This window comes from Neofelis nebulosa, chromosome 7 (genome assembly GCF_028018385.1).
Source record: "Neofelis nebulosa isolate mNeoNeb1 chromosome 7, mNeoNeb1.pri, whole genome shotgun sequence".
Lineage (NCBI taxonomy): Eukaryota > Metazoa > Chordata > Mammalia > Carnivora > Felidae > Neofelis > Neofelis nebulosa.
The window spans coordinates 141,778,768-141,798,243 of record NC_080788.1 but is presented as its reverse complement, the minus strand read 5'-3'; positions in this window follow the sequence as shown (position 1 = coordinate 141,798,243).

Below are 19,476 nucleotides of genomic sequence, written 5' to 3'. Positions count from 1 at the left end.
GGCAAGGGTCTGAGTACCGAATGAACACTTCTCATAGCCAAACTACTGGGTGACCTATTCCTATATGAGAAATATTCAAGCTGTCTGGGTTTTTCAGTCTTCATTTATCTCCAGCAAATTGTCACTCTCTGAAGAAGCTAAATTGTTCTGGTCCCCAAATTTTCACAAAGCGTCATACTTCCTTTCTCATGACCTTCGAGTTGTGCATGTGTCGACGTCGGTGAAGGAAGCCGTGTGGCAGCATGGGAAGAGTGGTGGAAAGCGCCCAATAGCCTGGGTCTGAATGCTGGCCCTGCCAACGTCATGCTCAGTGGTCACAGAAGGTCACTTTACCCCTAAGAACCCCGACACTCAACCACAAATTGGAAGCAAGTACTCCTAACTTGCTGGCAAGTGAAGAAAACCATGTCCTTAGTTCCATAGACAGTAGTTTGTGCAAAACCGTGAAACACAATGATAATTTGTGTGGTATCTCCTAATACCTAGTGCACCTTCTCGTGGTAAATCAAGTCCAGAAAGCTGTGTCTCGGGCCTCTTGTTGCCGGTCCTTGTCTTGGTTTCTTCTATGCCACGCATGGCTTCCTCAAGTGGTTTCCAGCCCCTGTCTGTCTACGTCCTGCCTGGGCCATTTTGGCAACTGTCACTCTGCTCAGTGACTCACAACCAATCATCCCCTTTAGGGAAACATACAGCGCAGGTGATTGTGACAACGCGGGCCACTGACCGGCCCCTGGGATCTCAGTCAAGGCTCTTCCTTTCCCAGGCCTCAGTTTCCCCATGCGTATCTTGGTAATGTTGGGCAAAATGGCCTCACAATTACGTTCATTAGAAAATTAAATCAGTTAAGCAGGGATCACGATTGCAGCTAGCCATTTTGGGGCAGCAAAGTTCCGAAACTCATTGCTGTGATTTGCTTTAGCAAGTTGGCCAGAATGTTCTATTTTAGTGGCATGACCTGGGTGGGGGAAATGAGTTGGATCGCTGTGCCTCCCTTAGCTAGATAGTGTGGTCAAATAGCCATTGGAACTCTTTTCCTATTCTCTCGCCTCTTTGTGAATGAACAGTTCAGTTTTCATAGTGAAAAGACAGTTGTGTCTCCAACACGAGCCAGCTGCTCCAGAGACTTCCCAGGTGGGAGTTTGGGTGGATTGTTCTGTCTCTCTGCTCCAGCCTGCAAGAAACCCTCAAGTTTGAGCAGAGGCCTCTGCGTCTCTAAAGCTGTATTTTTTTTCATCCTCTCTCTGGAGCTGATAACAATGGGTAACTATTCCTAGTTCTGGTTTCCGAGGGCCAATTCTTCCTCTTGGCATTGACTGTCAAATAATCCCATTCCGGGACCCAGTGAACGAATGACCTGATGAAGGCTTCGAAGGGGAAAAACATATCATCAGACAATTTTAAGTATAATCACCACACACTCGAGCCTGAGATCCTGTTGTATCGCATCTGGGTCTGTGCACCCGAGGTTCCTTGACTCAGGCACCCGGGCTCCTAAGCATAGCTGAAGCAGGCCACCGACCTTCTTGCTCCAGAACAGACTTCATTGTCGGATGGAACGTCGCAAAATCATCTTAAATGGAAAGAATTTAGAGTGTAACTGACCACACGGAGTTTCGCAAGGAAGGCGATACGCAGCGTGCTATGCTTGTAGAATATGGTGATCCCGGCAGCCGTCCATGGCCTCACCCAGGGGGTGGAGGGCGACTTCCCCAGGTTTCATCCCCAACTCGTGCAGGGACCAGCCGTCACTGATGACCTGTCCGCATGCCTGCCTCTTTCATTTTATTTTTCTTCTTGCTGTCCAGAGAATCGTTTAGGCCTTTACCCACGGGCACCCCTCCAAGGCACCAGCCCGCTGGCCGTCTACATCTTTCTGTTCTCTGTGATGCCTCCGTGGACTGTAACCACACGCTTCCAGATGGACAGGTGTGGCTTCTTTTTTTTTCAACGTTTTTTTTTTTTTTTTTGGGACAGAGAGAGACAGAGCATGAACGGGGGAGGGTCAGAGAGAGAGGGAGACACAGAATCGGAAACAGGCTCCAGGCTCCGAGCCATCAGCCCAGAGCCCGACGCGGGGCTCGAACTCACGGACCGCGAGATCGTGACCTGGCTGAAGTCGGACGCTTAACCGACTGCGCCACCCAGGCGCCCCTGGACAGGTGTGGCTTCTAATAATATTTCAAAACACATGGACCTACCTCTATGCAGAAATTCTTGCATTTTTTCGAAGGACTTCCAATATAAGATCTTTGTTTGACAAAAAAATATGGGTGAAATGGGGTTGGGGGAGGAGGAGGAGAAGGAGGGAGCTGGGGATACTGCAGGGCCCAGGTGTTCAAGCTACTATGTTACAGATTTTTAGAGCTGATGCCCCATCAACCAGAGAGCCTTCCTCGATTCCCAGCCAGAAGTTCCTCTTGTGTCCTGTGAATCCTGACAAAAGGTTTTCTTCTTTTTCTTTCTTTCTTTTTTTTTTTTTTTTTTTGCCCTTTCCTGTGGCATTCAAAACTTTGTGTTTTATAACATAGTTGTCTCTGCTCATGGAATGTTTCTATCAATAGACCACGGACCCTCTAAAGAAGAAAGACAAGGCTAACAGTGTGCTTAAAAACACACACGGATCTAAAATCATAACGCCCACGTTTTAGGTTCTGATCCTTACTGCCTTTGTTGATTTTGGAAAAGTTCCTGAAGCTGATTTTCTTATCGATAGGTTAGCAATGCCAACAATATGAAATTGAATGATTTTTATTTTCATTTATTTATTGTTTGTTTGTTTATCTATTTATTTTGAGAGACAGATAGAGTGAGCAGGGGAGGGGCAGAGAGAGAGAGAGGTGGGGGTGGGGAGCGGAGACAGAATCCCAAGCTGGGCTGACAGCACAGAGCCCAATGCGGGGCTCGAACTCACAGACAGTGAGATCATGACCTGAGCTGAAACCAAGAATCAGATGCTTGACTGATGGAGGCACCCACGTGCCCCAGATTTAATGATGGTTGATTGGAGTATTGAGGTCATGGGAAAAAAGCACGTAGCCCCATGTTAAACACTCACAATTTAGCCCTTATTGTTTTTAATAATCATAAAAATTGGTGCTGGATGCTTTGCCTGAGTCGTTTCCGGTTAGTGGGGGTGGGAGCTGGGTGGCTGCCCGCAACCCTGCCCTAAGGCCCCTGGACCAAAGGCCTGAGAGTGACGGGCACTTCCTTCCCACATCTGAACCGCCTGGCCCAGGGGACAGGTTGCCTGGGAATCGCCTATTAGTATGGCTTCCGACTTTGGAACCAAATTAAGGTCCCCGAAGGAACCTGTGTGCAGGCAGCAGGCCCAAGAGGGTGACAAGGGCTGGCAACAGGCGACCAGGTCAGGGAGGAAGGCCACTAAGTGTTGCAGGCTTCAGTGTCTACCGCTGATTAGCAGCCTGGGTCCTGTCTGAGGAATGGGTCTGGGAAGGAAAGTTTGGCTCATGCACTGATTTCACAAAGCAGTGACTCTGTGCAGCTAGGAATTAGGGTGCTGGGAGAGAAGCAGTAAAGGGGACAATGAGGTCCCTTCTCTCGTGGAGCCCATATTCCAGTCGTGGAAACGCTAAATAAGTTCACAACCAGATTTGTAAAATATCATCAAGTAGTGGCCAGGACACGTGGTATTTCATGGGCCACTTAACGTCCTCTGAGCCTCCAGTGCCCCGTGTGTAGAATGGGGTGATGATGCTTCCCTGCCAGTCTCAAGATGGTCGCAGGAAACAGAGAGCAAGGGTTAGGGGGACCGCACAGGTGAAGGAGTCTCCACTTACGGAGCACCTGCCACCCACAGGGACACGCGGCACCCCCACACGCGTGCTCACGTACCCCCCGCCCCCAACAACACTGCCAGGAAAGTAGCAGAATCTTTAATTCTACAGATGGAGACACTGCAACTCAGAGGGTCTGAGCGACTTGTCCAAGGTCACACAGCTTGTGGTTGATGGAACCCAGGGTCAAGCCAAGGTTTATGGGAACTCCGTGGTGGGTCCTTTTCTCCTAGGCTGTCTTTCACCACACGGAGGAAGGAGTTAGAGCCTGTCACACGAGGAGAGGAAAAGGTCAGCCTGGGAGGACTCCAGTTCAAGAATTTACTCACCCCTCATCAGTGTTTTCATTGTATGTTTACTTATTTATTTTTGAGAGAGAGAGAGAGAGAGAGAGCAGAGGAGGGGCAAAGAAACAGAAAGAGAACGGAGACAGAGAATCCGAAGTAGGCTCCAAGCTGTCAGCACAGAGCCTGACATGGGCTCAAACCCATGAATCATGAAATCATGACCTGAGCTGACGTCGGACGCTTAACCAGCTGAACCACTCAGGTGCCCTAATGCCTCAGCGGTCGTAAGACCTAGAACATGAGCTGCTCAAAACTTATCTCCCCTTGTGAAGCGGGGTATGATAATGCGGGTCGCTCGGGGCCTGAGAAGATCATATTTTCAAAAGCAATGTGGTCAGCAGGTTGTGACCTGACTCCCCCAGTCCCCCACCCCTGGTGTTCACATCCTTGTGAAGTCATCTCCTTTTGGGTGTGGGCTAGACCTAGGACTCTTATCTAATGAAAAAAAAGTTACGGAGAGGAGAAGAACCGTCACTTCTGAGATTAGGTCACAAAAGACTGTGACTCCTGTCTTCCTGGTATTTCTCTCTCTGGTTTGTCTTCCACGCGTGTTCTGATGGAGAAGGCCACCTGGGAAGGAATTGGCCAACAGCCAGACGGTAGCTGAGGCCCCCCAGTCCAGCACCTGAGGACTGAATCTTGCCATCACCACGTGGGGCACCTTGGAAGAGGATCCAGTCCCAGTCAAAGATGTCCGTGACTCCCCCGCCCCCGGGGGAACTTCCTTGCAGCCGTGTGCAAAACCCTGGGTAGATGCCATGACTGCAGCCTCTTAAGAGACCTGGGCAGAGGTCTCACCCAGAGAAGTCATGCAGACCCTTTGCCCCTCGCGGACTAGGATGATGAGTGCAAGCCATTTTAATTGCTAAGCTTTGGGCCACTTTGTTATATAGCGACCGATAACTAATGCAGGTAACATGTGCATATATGATGCAATATATTATGTGCCATCTTCCAGCGGGGTCTGGGAGAGCCCCCCATCATTAAACTCATCCATATTCTACACCCATATCTATGCTTGTTTCATTCTGTGGGATGTACTGAAGGTCATAAATAATATCACATTTGTTCAGTTCAGACTTTGCTGCCTCGTTAGTTTATGCCACGTTTATGAACAAACATCTGGCTTTCAGAGTTTTCTGGATTTGAAGATCTCAGATAAACGGTCGTGGACTTTTTGCACATCCCGAGGGACGTTGCCAGGATCAAAGATTAAGGTGCTTGAGGGACATACTTAAAAAAAAAAAAAAAAGAAGGAAAAGCCCTGTGGTAGCTCGCTCCTGCTCTACCTGACAGTGAACTATCGGCCTGGCCTCCAAGTAAACACGTGGTCCTCAAGCCCAGACACTTGCCCTCCACCAGGCAGAAGGAACCAAGAATGTGGTGACCCCCACAAGCTACTCCGGGCCCATGACACTGCCTGCCAAGCTGTCGCTGAAAGAAACGTCTATTCAGTAAACATTTGCTCAGCACCTGTCATGGAACATCCTTCTGACCTCAAAGAAGGCCTGAATGATTCGCCGAAACCAGGATTCAGGCCATTACTTGCGTGAGCCTCTCCTCATTCCGGGGCCTGATTTCCAAGGACAAAGTTCAATCCTGCCGGAATGTCAGAAACCAAATCAGGAACTTCCTGAAGACCATATTGTTTCAGGAAGGTGGGGGGTCATGCGCCAGGCGTCTTTGTCCCTGTAGGGGCCACGGCCACGGCCACTGCCACCAGTCTGTCTAGCCTCCTGATAATGTGTCCGTGTGAGAGGGGTGTGAGCGAGCTCTTATCAGACCCCAGGCTGAGCCAAAGTGGTGGAGCGAGTCGGTCCTAATGGTCGTCGGCTGTTGTGGTTCTTGAACAAGCTGGGACCACACACGGTCCACGTCTCCATCTTTGCAGACTTCGCGAAATCATACCACTTCAGGGATTTTATTGGAAGCATATTTCAATTTTTTAATGGTTTTAGTATTTGGGAGGTGAAAAAAAAAAGGGTGAGAACTCTTGATTTGTTTCTTTTCCCAAACTTCAGGCTGAGTTTTTTTTTTTTTTTTTTTTTTAATCCAAATTAGACCTTCCTGCTTTCTTCCATGTGTCAGTTACTTCAGGATAGCTTGAAAATCCCTTTTCCACCCTTATGTACCGACACAGGAAAAGACTCCACATTTCCCTGAAGTCACCCCCAAAATCCACACACACACACACACACACACACACACACACATACACACACACTCAGACCAAAAGCTGATTTGGATTTTAAACCCAGAGTAGTGTTTAAGAATTCTGAGGGCTGGTTTTGGCAGTGGCTTAATTGTAATACTGTAACATCCCTGCAGGCAATTTTCTTTGATTTAATTAGATGAACTGTGGTATTTTTTTTTCTTTTTGCAAAAAGGCTTTATTATGTAGAAATGAAATATGTATAAATTTAATTTTTAATCTTGTCACTACAGTGTGGGAAGAGGCAAGCTGATTCTTTTAATTTACCCTCTTTGTTTAAGAAAAAAATTAAATTAATCTTATCACAAGTGTTTATGAGTAATTGATTTGATTTTTGTACTCCAGTCAGAAGTGGAGAGAGTTAAGGCTGCCTGATCCATCCATAGCCTAAGACCCCATATGGCCATCTTTCAATAGGCAAATACTCAACTGTGTGTCTTCTTGGAAGATGGCGGCCACATTTGGGTGAGGTGTAGGGTGCCACCTCATGATCTTTCAGACGGGAGGCTCTGTGGCAAAAGAGGGCAACACAATGGGCACGGGTCCTTGGTGGAGCACCCGTTTAATACTGTTTAATCCTGGTGAGTGAGATCCATGCACCTGATCATTGGACCTTCTCTGCCGACTGCTCAGAGCTGGGTCTGGCATCAGCTGGGATTATAGACACAAAGATGTTTTATTTCTTGAAGGGCTGGTCCTATGGTTCTCAGGCTTTGGGGTATATAACAATTTACTGAAGAATTTCTTCAGAATCTGGGACTCCAGCCCCAGTGATTCAATTCGGCGGGTCTGGGTGGGGACCAGGAATTGGTCTAGGCGATTCCTATGGGCAGGAAAAACTACAGGTAGTTGGACAGTCATGGCCACCAGGAAGGATGCTTACTCTCCCCTGCAGGTATAGCCTGTGCGATCACCCTGTAGTTTTCTTTTCTTCTATTTTTTTCTTCCCTTCCCTTCCCTTCCCTTTCCTTTCCTTTCCTTTCCTTTCCTTTCCTTTCCTTTCCTTTCCTTTCCTTTCCTTTCCTTCTTTTCCTTTCCCTTTCTTTTTTCTTTTCTTTTCTTTTCTTTTCTTTTCTTTTCTTTTCTTTTCTTTTCTTTTCTTTCGTTTCCTTTCCTTTCCTTCTTTTCCTTTCCCTTTCCTTTCGTTTCCTTTCGTTTCCTTTCGTTTCCTTTCCTTTCCTTCTTTTCCTTTCCTTTCCTTTCCTTTCCTTTCCTTTCCTTTCCTTCCTTTCCTTTCCTTTCCTTTCCTTTCCTTTCCTTTCCTTTCCTTCCTTTCCTTTCCTTTCCTTTCCTTTCCTTTCCTTTCCTTTCCGTTTATTTATTTTTGAGAGAGAGAGAGAGAACAAGCAGGGGAGGGGCAGAGAGAGAGGGAGACACAGAATCCAAAGCAGGCTCCCGGCTCTGAGCTGTCAGCACAGAACCCGACGTGGGGCTCAAACCCATGAACCATGAGATGGTGACCTGAGCTGAAGTTGGACTTGACCTAAGCTGAAGTCAGCCACTTAACAGACTGAGCCACCCAGGCTCCCACCCTGTGGTTTTCTTTTCTTTTTCTTTTTTTTTTTTTAATGTTTATTTATTTTTGAGACAGAGAGAGACAGAGCATGAGCGGGGGAGGGGTAGAGAGAGAGGGAGACACAGAATCCGCAGCAGGCTCCAGGCTCTGAGCTGTCAGCACAGAGCCCGACGCGGGGCTCGAACTCACGGACCATGAGATTGTGACCTGAGCCGAAGTCGGACGCTTAACCGACTGAGCCACCCAGGTGCCCCTCACCTTGTGGTTTTCAATAGAACAATCTATTAACCCTTTACATCCCATGTCTTCCTTACTCCATTTAGGTGTATATATAATCATTATATCTCATGGTATCATTTTATTATTATTTATATAATTGTATTATAATATATGATATTAATAATTACATTCCTAAGTATACATAAAGCATATATGTATAACACACAATACGTTTTTATAGCATAAAATACATACAATGATAGTACACATATTATATTATAACGAATATAGCACACACAGAGTAAGAAAAAATCACTTTGGTTCATTTTTGTATAAATTCTAAGTTTTTGTTTGTTTGATAAAATAGTTTTTAAGCATTTGGGGGAAAAAGTAATCGTTCATTTAGACCTAGTTTTTCAACCTTGGCAATATGTGTAAGGGGTGAATAATTTTTGGAGTCATGGGGGGCTATTCTGGGCATTGACGGATGGCCAGCACCATCCCTGGCCTCTAATGCCAATACCGTTCCCCACCCTCCCGCCCCCCCCCTCCACACAAAGGCGTGGCAACAAAAAAACATTTCTAGAAATTGCCAAATGCACCCCTGTTAGGACTTCCTGCCCTTATATGCAGATGGCTAGTGACTTCAGACATGGACTTTCAAAATTACTGTCCCTCCATATCAACAGCAATCCTTTAATGTGGGGGAGTACCAGATGCTGTCTGTGGCACCAAAGTCCTGAACGACAAGCCCAGGGGCTTCACGTGGTCTTTACTGAGCCAGAGAGACAGGGGACCAGAGAGCAGTTTTGGAGAAGGGAGCCGGTAACCCAGGCACGATGGCAAGGATGTGCGAACGGCACTGAGACTTTTTGGCCCCTCCCTTGTTCCTGGTTTCTTCTGGTAAATATCAGCAGGCTCCGATGATCCCAGGGAGGCGGGCGCTGCTTCTCCTCCCACACGGGCTGGTTACCAGGGACTGTGTCAGAGTGAAAGTGGGTCTCCATTTTGGCCTGAACCTACCAAACCTTTCTGAGCACGGGGGCAAGAAGGATGCGCAGAACTGGTTTCTGAGAGGTCAGTGATGTGGCTCTTAGGAGACAAGAGGCACGGCGTGTTCTGGAAGCAGCATCGGCTAACTCCAGACTGACAGGGGGGCAGGCTCCTGTGTGATGTGGGTTCAGGACCCAAAGCCTGTGGATTTAACGGCAGTCTGCTGTCCCAGATGCCAGGGTAAGCCTGCAGCTAAGTTCATAGACCTAGTTTGTTCCCATGCACCAGTGTCCTGACAGTCTTTCTAGCAGCCACCTTTCTCAAATGCCTTCCTCTGCCACAAAGTAAAGTCACCTGTGACTTCTTCATGCTGCCCAGTAAATACTAGCAAAGCACATTTACATGGTAATACTTAAGTACCAACTGTTCCTGGAGGGAAGAATAGAGCAAGCTTACTCACAAATGCATCTCGCTGTTTATATCTAGGTATCTTCGGTAAATGACAGACAATCTGTTTTTGGGGGTACGGTTTGTTTCCAGAAAGTGGGGTATTTTAGACCCCTTTACGTGTGTGCCAAGGAAGCTCGGGGACCTCAGATGACACGTCCACGGTGACAGGGCTTGAGAAATGGCTGATTAGGCACTGGGCACCCCTACCTCACCCTACCACTCACTTCCAAATGCCTTGACTGTCTTTGGCACTAATAAAATCATCAGGACTGTCACAGGCATGGAGAGAGGCATGGATTAGTGCCCGCCCTTCTCCTCCTCCTCCAAGGGGCTCTCATGTGGGCGTCCACATTTAATTATTACACTTATAATCTTTTCCCGTATGTAACATTTATCTCTTCGAGACATGGTTGGGTGGTCACACACACGATATTTCCCGCTTAATGTATTTTCATTTCCCCACTCTCTGGGAAAAAAAAATGTTATTATGGGATTTTGCTGTATTTGGCCAAATATTGGGTTTATTGAAATGCATCATGTTTCCCTGACAGGCTGATCAGTTGTAGGGGCCGGACGGGCACATTCATCCAAATTGAAAACAGGCATTGTTTACCCAAGAGTTTGGAAGGCGGGTTCTCACACATCAGAAGCAGGAGCTAAATGGCACTGGGGTGAAAGACCCCTTGTGGTTTCCATGAAGCCACACGATCATCATGCTTCTTTTCTTCACTCGGAGGCTTGAGTGAAGCTGCTTTATCTGAGTTTGTTGCTGTTGTCGTTGTCTTTCTTAGCTTTCTCTACTTGTAATTACATTGTTTTGGGGGGTATGCCTTCATAGTTCCAAGTGCCAGCCAAAACATCTTTAAATGACACATTTTACGAGCATCCATGGGTTTACAGTTAACCATGTTCATTTTAGAAGTCTGGTCAAAGTATATCCTCTCATCCTGAAACCCAAGACACCAAGTCAAAGAGAAGAATGACAGGGACTGTAGACGCCATGATTTTTCTTCATTTGTTCGTGTTTTGGTTTTGGGTTTTGTTTTTCTCCTGCTGTCTGAGACCATGAGGATGAACTAACCGTGATCAGCTTCTGTCACCAGGCATGTTGCTACTCCGTCAGCAGGCAGTGGTAGAAGGGAAGTCTCCCCCTGAAGCAGAGGAGACGCCCCAGAGAGGCAGCCATGGAGAGTGGAGGAACAGAGGGCAGGGAGCAAAGGGGCGTGGGGATTGGTTCTGTGTCTGCCAATGACTCACTAGGTGACTTTTGCTCATGGACTCTGGCTTTTCTCCTCATGAGGCTTAGCCTTGATCAGACCCTGAATACTGGACCCGGCTTTCTGCCTTTGTAACATGGAAATTAGAATTCCTCCCTCAGTAGATTCTTATAAGGACTTTTTTAAGTTTATCTATTTATTTTGAGAGAGGGAGAGGGAGAAAGTGGGGGAGGGGCAGAGAGAGGGGCAGAGAGAGAATCCCACGCATGCTCCGCACTGTCAGCTCAGAGCCCGACATAGGGCTTGAACTCGCGAACCGCGAGATCATGACCTGACTCGAAGCCAAGAATTAGATGCTCAACCAGCTGAGCCACCCAGGCACCCCAGATTCCTATAAGAATTAAAGGATGTTTCAACTCAAATCTTAACCCCAAGGCCATTCTCTGGGTGTTGTCTCAGAAGACTCTTAAAAGATCATTGTGCCGTGTAAATGAGTTTGAGCTGAATTACTGTAAATTACCTCCGACCTTGTGGTTCCCCTGCCTAATGGCCTCCGAAGGCTCACCATTGTTCAGAAGGCAGGCCCATCCAGTTAGGGTCTGTGAGAGTTGCGGTGGCCCAGAAATATGATTTCCTTCTGCCCTCACACAAGATTGATCTGGAAGGTTGGGGAGGCCATGGCTCTGCATGTCCAGAAAGCTTTCTTAGGTGTAAACGATCTGCAGACCATCTCCGTGAAATGTGCTTCCTGAACAAAATGCTCATGCATCTTGCACGGAATCCAAAGTCTCCCATGACCTGACCCAGCGGTGCCTTCGCCTTGACTCCCTCCCACATCCCTACTCGGCTCATGCTTCCTTCCTCACTCAGCTCTGTTCTCCTTCCCAGGATGTGCTCAGACCTTCCACACTGACTGCTTTTGTTACAAGCATGGAGATCACTCCTCCCCACACCTGCCCTCAACATTTAAAACCCTTATCAGATACAATTGCATCTTGGAAGCTCCCACACCCTAAAATCACCCCTACATTCAGGTTCCTCTCTTACCATGACCACTCTTTCTGTTGTGATGCGTGTTATACAGCATTGCAATCACTTGTAGGGGTAAAAGGTCCTTTTTTAATTTAATTTAATTTTGTTTTATTTTATTTTATCTTATCTTATTTTATTTTATTTTATTTTATTTTATTTAAATCAACCTGGATTCAGCACTTGTTAGATTAAACGAACAGTCTTGTTTACATTGTATCTCGGGGACTTGGTGACTCGGTGGATGACAGCGGCCTTAGGGGGCGATCCTGGGACTCTCGCTATCACTTACAATATGGTTTCCCTGGGGAAAAAGGACAAATGCATTCTGAGTCTCAACTCTTCCCACCAGGTAAGCCCATCTCCCCTTCTCCTCTGACCCTGGCAATCGGCACCACCCCCTCACTGCCTTCACATCATGAGTGGCAGAGAGAAATGATGCTCTGGTCCCCACAGCTATGCAGGACATAGCATCAGGGCGGAGGGTGACAGCCAGCCAGACAGAGAGAGAGAGAGAGAGAGAGAGAGGGTAAGAAGGTAGCAAACATGGAAAGTTTAGATTTTCCTGGTCCATTTGGTATCTCTACTCCTGAGCTGGAAGAGGAACCTCTTTCTAGTAACGGTTCGCCAGTTTTCCAAATGGGTGAGCTAAAGACTAAAGTGATCCAGTGAGGGATGGGGAAGAAGTCGGAAAACCTCGCTGAGTGTCCACCCTCTCTGTGTCAGACGGCTTGGGGCTGTATATACAACATTATATTGAAGCTTTGAAATGCCCTAGGCAGTAGGCCTCTTACCCCCATTCTGTGGAAGAAAACCTTGAGGCTCTTCAGAGATAAAGGAACCCGCTCCAATGTCACCTGTGTCTAAATGGGCTTGCACTAGAAACTTCCTCCTACCCTTTCTAGTCTGTACCCGCTACTTTGACTTAGGAAGTAGACACTCAACGAGGTGCCTGGGTGGCTCAGTCAGTTAAGCGTCCGACTTCGGCTCACCATCTCAGGTTTGTGGGTTCGAGCCCCACGTCGGGCTCTGTGCCGACAGCTCGGATCCCGGAGCCTGCTTCGGATTCTGTGTCTCCCTCTCCCTCTTCCCCTCCCCTGCTCATGCTCTGTCTCTGTCTCAAAAATAAATTAAAAAAAAAATTAAAGAAAAACACAGCGTCTTTCGGGGTGTCTGGGTGGCTCAGTCACTTAAGCATCAGGCTCAGGTCATGATCTCACGGTTTGTGAGTTGGAGCCCCCTGTGCTGACAGTGCAGAGCCTGCTTGGGATTCTCTCTCTCCCTCTCTCTCTGCCCCTCCCCCACTTGTGGGAGCTTGCACACTTTCTCTCAACATAAGCAAATAAACTACAAAAAAAGGGACAAGCTCTTTATCCTGGGATTCCCGGGGATCAGGATGGCTCCTGGCATTAGTAGGTGCTCAGTAAATGTTTGATGAAGAAAAAAAATGAATAACACAGCATGTGTTAACCATAAGTGTCACTGAATTTCAAACTATGACTTCAGCACCACGGGCTGTGCAGATAGACGGAGTTAATTTGTAATGATACGGAGACACCATTTCCTTTTCATTAAAGTCTGCATCTGGTGTCTTTGTAGCCTGTATTAAATGCCATTTGTCACGCTATGGTCTTAGAAGGGCCCCCGGACTCTGGTCCCATGAAACAAACTCTGCCCCCCACATGTCCGTGTGCTGTCATGACAGGCAATTCAAGCTAGATGGGCCCTTCAGATGAATCAGCTCCAAACCTCTCATTTTACATGTGGGGAAACTGAGGCTGAGAGAGTAAACGTGATTTATGTGTGGCCACACAGTCCCACCCTATTCCTGTCTGTTCTCAGTTTTGTTTTTTTGTTTTTGTTTTTTTCCTCCTCTGCTTTGACAGGGAACAAAAGATCGGAATTTCCACAGGGAAAGGAAGACGCGAGGCAGAGTCATCTATTTCCGTGCGAGGCGCAGGGCTAGAAATTTGACACACGTGGTCTCATTTATCCCCGCAATAACTCAGAAGGGTGGCACCATCTTTCCAGGGCACAGATGAACAAAGGGACACACGGAGTGGCTCCACCCAGGCCTCACACCTGCTACGAGGTTAAACTCCGGTCTCGCCCACTCTCAAACCCATTCTCTTCCCTCTCTCGGCTGCTACCTCTCGCCGGGCCGTGTTTCTAAGAGACGGAGCTGGGAAGACAATCTGTTCCTTAAAGATCCCAGTGGCTCCCATCAGCTGCAGAAGACGATCCAAACTTGGGGTTGGCATTCAAGGCCCTCACAGTCAGCGCCCGGTGGTCTCGCTCAGGTCTGCCTTCTCCACACCACCCTCGCACATTGCTGCCGTGCCAGTCGGGCTTCCGCTCCGGCCTCTCCTGGACCCTTGGGCTTGTGCACGTACTGCTCTCCCATCCTGCCACTCTGGCGCCTTCCTTCTCCACCCAAGAGCATCCTTATCTTTCTCTTCACCATCAACTCGGGGGGTGGAGCCCTGTCCCAGAGGCACGTCTCCAGCATAATTAATGTAACACCATCTGCTTTGCTCAGGATGCTTGGTTGTATATACGCGGCGAGACTTTCCCAATTGAATGCCGATGATCGTTTTATGTGTGTGCTTCTCCGTGAGGCGGTAGCTTCAAGAAGACGGGGGGCATGTGATATTCATCCGTGGAACCTATGAAGCCCTTACCCCATTAGCACAGAGTCATTGTCCCCTGGCCCACTGCATCTTTCCAGCTTTCCGCAGTTAACCTTAGCACTCATCACTGGTGATCATTTCCAGTTAGCAGAACTGCTTTTCTTAGAGACTTCATGGAGTGGGTATGGCCACCCTATTGTCCCCACTTAGGAGATGAGTCAAGAGGGGCCCTCCTTGTTGAAGGTCACAAACGTAGACAGAGGAAACGCTGTGGACCCTGCCTCCAGTTTCGTATGTCAGTTTCAGCCCTCTTTCCAGAAGCGTTCAGCTGCTGGAAGAAGGCCCCCCCCCCCGCCGACCCCGTTTTTGAGAGATGAAAAATTATATTCACTATTGTCCTAAAGTGGTTTTCATTTCTGATTACTTAATTTGCCCAGCGTTGGCTTTAACTGGTTTGCAACGGCAGGCTGTAGATGTTTGCGGTTGACTTTTTGACATTATAACACTTTTGTACAAAGGAAGCTACAGAAAGCAACAATGAAAACATTTACTAAGTATGTTTATAATCAAATATATCCCTCGGTAATTTAATTTGGAGGAAGCGGAGAGCCCGGCATTACAAACAGAGGGCTCGTTAATAATTCATAAGTCCTGAAACAGGGAAAGCTGGAACGAAGATTCAGACTCAGGCCACGACTGGCTGTTCCCTTCCGAGCCCACCGGCGCCCAGTGAGGGAGGCCTGGGGTAATCAGGTAACCAACTTCGCGTTGGTGGGTTTAAACAATATTCCTAGGAGACTGGGGCTCGAGGGGTCAGACTCAGGGGTGAGGCCAGGGAGGGGTGGGGTGAGGGCTACTGAACGGGTCCCGTCACCACCCCGCCCGTGGGCCACCGGCTCTGAGAGATGCATGTTGGAGCAAAGGATTTGGCCCGTGCAACTGTCCGGCTGGTGTCTGGAAGTCAAGGCCTTTGCCTTTTCCGGGACCTTTGTCGTCAGACGTCTGGGAGGCAACTGATGAGCACCGAAGGAATGGAAATAGGTGAAGCACCTTCCGTTCTGCCCCTGCCTCCAACCGGCCAAGCTTCAGCCCAGAAGCACCCTCGGGGCTACAGTGCGCAAACATTCCCATGCACACCCACCCTCCCCTGAGAGTCTCCCCAGCAGTCACGAGAGGCTAGCCACGCTGCCACTGGCAGTGGCCATCCTGGGTTGGTGGGGGTGGGGGGAGCCCCAGAGTGGCCGTGGCCTGATTCAGTCCCAGCCCAGATCTGGGGTGCAGATGAGAGGACAAGCACACGATCCCCTCCTGGGAGTGCGTCCACGGCAAAGAGAAGAGGCAGGCGTGGTCTCACATTTGCACACATCCCAGATTGTTTCACCGTCTAAAGGGCGGGAGCAAGAGGCTTGGCCAGATTCTCCGGCACTTGGTCACTTAAGGAATCGCAAAGAGCTTAGGAGAGAAACGGGCAGAGGCTGCGAGCAGGTGGTTTATGGATGTCTTTTAAGCGTCGGGAGACACGCAGACTTTATTCGCCATGAGAGAAGTGCAAATCGCCGCTCTTGTGAGATATTTTCATCCGTCGGGTGGGCAGAGACCGAGGGGTCTCATGAAACACGGCACAGGCAGAAGGTGGGAGCTGCGGGCAGGATTTCATCACCCCCGGGGAGCACAGGGGACGGGCGGGCCACCGGGGCAGCGCGTGCAACACCAACGCTCACACTTGTCGCAGCGATGTTGTGGCGTAAAGGTGAGTGTGAAGCCAGCTGAGTGTCGAATCAAACCGCAGCAAATGCCCCAGATACTCACGAGTGGGATCGTGTTAGACACGTATGTACACACACACCGAATAGTGGACAGGTTTTAAAAAGAATGAAGACATGAGTATTTCAGTCTTCGTGGCTTCTCTGTGTACAGACACATACATATCACATATACCTGTCTTTCCTTCCATATGCAAGTATATGCGTGTATGTTTACACAGCCTAAGTCTATACGTGTGCACGTATATAGCCACACAGACACTCACAGCAGGCCGAAATGGAATGTTCCACCTGTTGAAAAGTAGACTAGTGGCGCCTGGGGGGCTCAGCTGGTTAAGCATCCGACTTCGGCTCAGGTCACGATCTCACGGTTCATGGGTTCGAGCCCCGTGTCCGGCTCTGTGCTGACCGCTGGGAGCCTGGAGCCTGCTTCCGATTCTGTGTCTCCCTCTGTCTCTCTGCCCACCCCCCCCCCCCACCACTCACGCTCGGTCTCTGTCTCTCCCTCTCTCAACAATAAATAAACATTAAAAAAAAAAAAAAAAAGGAAAGTGGATTCGAGATTAGTTCAGGGGTACAGGTGCCTGGTACGTTCCCACCTGTGTAAAAATAACTCAAAAAACATATGTGTGCACACCCTCATGCCTGGTTTCCATCTAGTTGCAAAGAGCTACAGAAATCGAGGGCAGCGAGGTATCACTGCCGTATTAACTGTTGATTACAGTTACCTATTTAAACATGAGTATTTGAAGCTTCAATTGGAATCCCCATGAAAAGAAATGTTATGCAAATAAAATTCAGGTCCCCCATTATCTATTTGAAGATAACCCATATCCCCAAAAGTAAGTGTTTTCTTTCTGAGTTGACTTTTATATTCTTCGTTTTTTTGTTTTTGTCCTTTACATGCCCTGAGTTTTCAGGCTGTCTGCAGCTCGTCACTCCTCTTGAGGATTCTCTCCTGCGTGTCCTCTGTGAAGCTCGGTGTTCAGAATGCAGTACAAAATTCCAAGTGGGCCCGGGCTGGCCCAGGCTAGAGCACAGCTGTCACCTCCCTTTCTGGAGACGCTATCTCTGTTAATATAGCCCGAGAACACAAAGTGCTGCGAGCCGTGCGAATACTGTGGGAATAGACTCTAAATGTGAACTAAGATACCAAGTAATATTCCTAACTCGCAACTGGGTCTTGTCTACTATCTTGTCTCCGTACAGTTGGTCCCTAGGACCCAAGACTGGAGCCTTACTTGACTCAGACATGCTTTCAACTTCCTGGCTTAGAACCGATTTCCACCCACATTCCTTGTCCCCTCCCTTGCTCCATTTCAGCCACAGCCCCTCACTACGCCTCCCCTACTTCCAAAGCAGATGTGTCCAGGCTGAGCCTTGACTGTGACACGTGTATGTATTTTTTTTTACCCTGTGTCACCAATGGTACCATCAGGGCGCCTCTTTCAATAAGATGCTGATTGGTCGAAAATGGCTTCCAGTAACTCAGCCTTTGTTTTGTAAAAACATTATTGCCACATTGTATAACACTTTAGAAATGTTTCAAATTTAGGCTGGCTGGTGATTTAGCAGACTAGGGGTTAGCATATGGAATCTGCTACGCTCACCAGGCTGTGGTTTTGTTGCCGGCACCACGAGGCAAGGCAAGATTAGCAACCCCAGCGACCTTCTCACATCTGAGCTGGCCAGGTCACCAAGTGTGCTTACCTCCTGGGACCAGGGGCCAAAGTCTTGTGGGCAATGGGAGAGAAAAAAAGGTAGATATCCTAAGGCAATAGGTTTCTAGTAAGTTTGGTCTTTTCTTTTTTCTTTTATTTTCTTTTCCTTTCCTTTCCTTTCCTTTCCTTTCCTTTCCTTTCCTTTCCTTTCCTTCCCTTCCCTTCCCTTCCCTTCCCTTCCCTTCCCTTCCCTTCCTTTCCCTTTCCCTTTTCTTTCTTTCTTTCTTTCTTTCTTTCTTTCTTTCTTTCTTTCTTTCCTTTTCTTTCTCTCTCTCTCCCTCCCTCCCTCCGTCCCTTCTTCTCTTCCTTCCTTCCCTTCCCGCCCCTCCCCTCCCCTCCCCTCCCCTCCCCTTCCCTTCCCTCTCCCTTTCCTTTCCTTTCCCTTCCCTTTCCTTAACATCTACACTGTGCCAGGGACAAAGCTCTTTAAGGTATATAAGTCCCAGTCCTGCCCTCAAAATCTCTGTTCGTGGTCTAGTCAAGAAGACAAGAAAGGTGACACAATTTGCAGATCAGTTTGAGTATTGCAAGGTGTGGGGAGGGTACTTGGGAATGAGGGTTTGAGAAGATAGTTGTTTTGAATGTAGAATCTTCTCCTAACTATATTTACTAAATGAGTGTTTATTAATTTTTTTAAATGTTTATTTATTTTTTAGAGAGACACAGAGACAGAGCACGAGCAGGGGAGGGGCAGAGGGAAAGGGACACAGAATGTGAAGCAGGCTCCCAGCTCTGAGCTGTCAGCACAGAGCCCGACGTGGGGCTTGAACTCACAAACTGTGAGATCATGACATGAGCTCAAGTCGGACACTCACCTGACTGAGCCACCCAGGCGCCCCTAATGTTTCTTTATGTTTGAGAGAGAGAGAGAGAGAGAGAGAGAGAGCACAAGTAGGTGAGGGGCAGAGAGAGAGCGGGATAGAGGATCTGAAGCAGGCTCTGTGCTGACAGCAGAGAGCCCGATGTGGGGATCAAACTCATGAACTGTGTGTGTGTGTGTGTGTGTGTGTGTGTGAGAGAGAGAGAGAGAGAGAGAGAGAGAGATTGAGAATGCATAAGCGGGGGAGAGGCAGAGAGGGAGACATAGAATCTGAAGCAGGCTCCAGCCTCTGAGCTGTCAGCACAGAGCCTGACGCGGGGCTCAAACCCAAGAACTGTGAGATCATGAGCTGAGCGGAAGTCGGACGCTCAACTGACTGAGCCCCCCAGGCGCCCTGGGGATGTTTTACTTTCCACGGCGATGCACCCTGGGCGCTTTTGCAACAAAAACAGTGGCAGAAACCCAACAGCAGTGGGGAGCCCCCACCTGCTGCAGAGACGAATCTTGTGGTCATGGTGGGGGGGGGGAGGAGGTTGTCAGATCCGTGACCTTAAGGGCCCGTCCCTTCCATTTGTTCCACCTGCCCCACGCACTCCACAGTAGATGGCCAGAAGGACATTCACCAAAGGGGTTTGCAGGGAATGACAGCACCCGGGACGGGAGCATTTCGCTGGGAGCCTGCGGAGACGGCCGTGCTGGGAATGGGTTCCTGGGGCTCAGAGCTGGGACAGGGGCCACCACCCACCCAGGGGGGCCTGAGAAGGT